The following is a 3,677-nucleotide window of genomic DNA, read 5'->3' on the forward strand; positions in this document are numbered from 1 at the left end:
AAAGAAGCCAGTCTGAAAAAGCCACATCTGGTAGGATTCCAACTATATGACATTCTGGAAAAGGCAAAACTAGAGACAGTGAAAAGATCAATGGTTTCCAGTGGTCAGAAGAAAGGGAGGGTTTAATAGGCAGAGCACAGAGGAATTTTAGGACAGTGAAACTATTTTGTATGATACTATAATGGTGGATACCTGTCATTATACATTTGTCCAAACCCACAAAATGTATAACAGTAAGAGTGAATCCTAATGTAAACTATGGACTTTGGATGATAATGATGTGTTAATATGGGTTCCTTGATTATAATAAATGCACCGATCTGGTAGGGGATGTTGATGGTGGAAGAGGATGTGCGTGTCTCAGGGGGATATGTGGGAATTCCCTGTGTTTTCCATTCAATTTTGCTGTGAACCTAACAATTCTTTCTTTTTTTTTTTTGAGACAGAGTTTCTGTTGTCCAGGCTGGAGTGCAGCTGCATGATCTCAGTTCACTGCAACCTCCGCCTCCCAGGTTTAAGCGATTATCCTGCCTCAGCCTCCCAAGTAGCTGGGATTATAGGCATCTACCACTGCACCTGGCTAAGTTTTGTAATTTTTTTAGGAGACACGAGGTTTCACCATCTTGGCCAGGATGATCATGGCCTTCCAAAGTGCTGGGATTGCAGGCATGAGCCACCGTACCCAGCCCTAAAAATTATTTAAAAAATAAAGTCTATTTTGTTTTAAAAAGGCAGGCTGGTATTACAAGAGAGCATCGAATTGAGAGTCAGGAGACATGGATTCAAATCCAGCCTGCCATTTACAAGTTGTATAAACTTAAACTATTTTAACCTTTCTGTGTCTTAGCTCACTCACCTGTAAAATGAGGATAATATTCATCCATCGTATTCACTGTGAAGTGACAACATAAGTGCTTTCACAGAGCACACAACAGTTGCTTAAAAAACATTAACTGAGAATCAAGAGAGAAGGAGGAAGAAAAGACAAGGAGAGCGGGATATCATACCCCAGTCAAATAGTGACGGAAGTATTTTGTAACAACATCCACTAGTTAGTGAGATAGATCTTTTTTTTTTTTTTTTTAATCATCTATTCCACTCTACTTTGGATTTTGGCTGTATCATATTATGATTTAATAAAGTATCCATTATCGTTTAAATTATTCAGAAAACTATCATTGCCTAGTTCTAATGTTCTATAGCAGCTGTTGAGAAGGAATGTGATTTGGGGTAGGTTTGGTTGTTACTTTTGTTGGTTTTTATGTATTTAATACACATTTGTTGTGGACCTAAACAGTGACTGTTAGTTATGCTGGGCACTGGGGATGAACCAGTGAGTACACCAGACTTGGTCCCAGTCCTGCCAGGGCGTAAGTCTAGTGTAGAAGACAGGCATTGATCAAATTATAACAAAGTGTTGGAGAGTTACAGTGGGAAGCAGAGAGAATCAAGAAAACATAGGGCAAGGAGAATAAATTGACTTTATGGTCAGGGAAGGCCTCCATTTAAGTGATGATTACACTGAGATCTGAAGCATTAGCTGGAAGGAATAGGGAGTAAGGTTAGAGTGGTTAGGGTAGGACAGTGGTTTTCACACTGGAGGTGCATCAGAATTACCTGGAGGTGGCCGGGCGCAGTGGCTCATGCCTGTAATCCTAACACTTTGGGAGGCCAAGGCATGCAGATTGCCTGAGCTTAGGAGTTCGACACCAGCCTGGCCAACATGGCGAAACCCTGTCCCTACTGAAAACACAAAAATTAGCCAGGCGTGGTGGCACACACCTGTAATCCCAGCTACTCAGGAGGCTGAGGCAGGAGAATCGCTTGAACCTGGGAGGTGAAGGTTGCAGTGAGCCAAGATCACACCACTGCACTCCAGCCTGGGTGACAGAGCAAGACTCTGTCTCAAAAAAAAAAAAAAAAAGAATTACCTGGAGGGCTTGTATATTAGTTAACTGTTGCTGCATAACAGATTATTTAGAAACTTAGCTGCTAGAAACCACGAACACTTATTACAACAAACTGCGAGGATTTCTGGGGGTAGAAGTAGTCCAGGAGCTGCTTAGCTGAGTGATTCTGACTCGGGGTCTCTCTCAAGGTTACAATGAGGTGTCAATCAAGGCGTTAGCTAGAGCTTTGTCATCTCAAGGCTCCACAGGGGGAGGATCATAGGAGAGAGAGAGAGAGAAATAGAGAGAGAGGTGGGGAGTGGGAGACAGGTAGGGAGGCAGAGAGCATTAATATGTTACATTTGCTATAATTCATGAACCAATATTGATACATTATTATTAAACAAATTTGGTCCAAAGTCTATACTTTATTTAGAATTCCTTAGTTTTACCGAATATCCCTTTGTCCATTTGTTTTTATAACATTTTATTCCTTTTAGCTGGAATGATTGCCTATATTAACTTTATTTTTAAGATTCCTTTTCTTTTCTTTTTTTTTTTGAAATGGAGTCTCACTCTGTTACCCAGGCTGAAGTGCAATGGCGCGATCTGAGCTCACTGCAACCTCCGCCTCCCAGATTCAAGTGATTCTCCTGTCTCAGCTTCCTGAGTTGCTGGGTTACAGGTGCCCGCCATCATGCCCGGCTACTTTTTGTATTTTTAGTAGAGATGGGGTTTCACCACGTTGGCCAGGTTGGTCTCTAACTCCTGACTTCAGGTGATCTGCCCACCTCTGCTTCCCAAAGTGCTGGATTACAGGCATGAGTCACTGCACTTGGCCTATTTTTTAAATTTCTAATTGTATTTTTAAACTGACAAATAATAGTTGTACATATTCATGAAGTTACAGTGATCAGATCAGGGTAATTAGCATTCATCATCTTAAACATTTACCATTTCCTTGTGTTGGGAACTTCAATATTCTCCTTCCATCTATTTGAAACTATACAATACATTCTTTTTAACTATAGTCACCCTACAGTGCTATAGAACACTAGAACTTATTCCTCCTATATAGCTATAATTTTGTATCCTTTAACAAATCTCTCCCTATCCTAACATCCTTTAAAAATTGTTTGACACATAATAATTGTACATATCTATGGGGTATATAGTGACAATGTTGAGTGATCAAATCACCTCAAACATTTCTCATTACTAATATCCTTTTTTCTGTTCCAGCATCCCAACCAGGATAGTACATTGTATTTAGTTGTTATATCTCCTTAGGGTCTTCTTGACTGTGACAGTTCCTCAGGCTTTCCTTATTTTGAATGACTTTGATAGTTTTGAGAAGTACTGGTCAGGTATTTTGTAGGACCCCAGTTATTTTACAAACTAATCTCTGAAGTGAGATCTTATGACTTCTGGTCACATTTTTTTTTTTAATAGCCTACGGCACCCTATATTCCTAGGCGGTCTCCCATCCAAGTACTAACCAGGCCCAACCCTGCTTAGCTTCTGAGATCTGATGAGATCGGGCGCGTTCAGGGTGGTATGGCTGTAGACCTGGCCACACTCTTCTTTGTTAGAAGCTTGAGCTAAGTCTAACCCACACTCAAACGGACAGGAATTAAGCTCCATCTCTTGAGGAGTATCAAATAATTTGTGGCCATATCTTTAAAACCCCCATTGCTTGCTAAAACGTAGATCTGCTTCAGTAGGGCTGCAGTGGGATCTAGGAGTTTGCATTTCTCTCCCTCCCTCCCTCCCTCCCTCCCTTCCTTC

The 3,677-nt window shown here is 40.9% G+C and overlaps 1 non-coding gene across 1 annotated transcript; it reads right to left on the reverse strand.

The window, feature by feature from the left end:
* Positions 1-3,339: 3,339 nt before the first annotated feature.
* LOC119469180 lies at positions 3,340-3,458 on the reverse strand. Its single transcript, XR_005197998.1, has one exon. It is a non-coding gene; the product is annotated as a 5S ribosomal RNA (ribosomal RNA).
* Positions 3,459-3,677: the final 219 nt, after the last annotated feature.

The sequence above is a fragment of the Cebus imitator genome, unplaced genomic scaffold (assembly GCF_001604975.1).
Source record: "Cebus imitator isolate Cc_AM_T3 unplaced genomic scaffold, Cebus_imitator-1.0 Scaffold589, whole genome shotgun sequence".
In the NCBI taxonomy this organism is placed as follows: Eukaryota; Metazoa; Chordata; class Mammalia; order Primates; family Cebidae; genus Cebus; species Cebus imitator.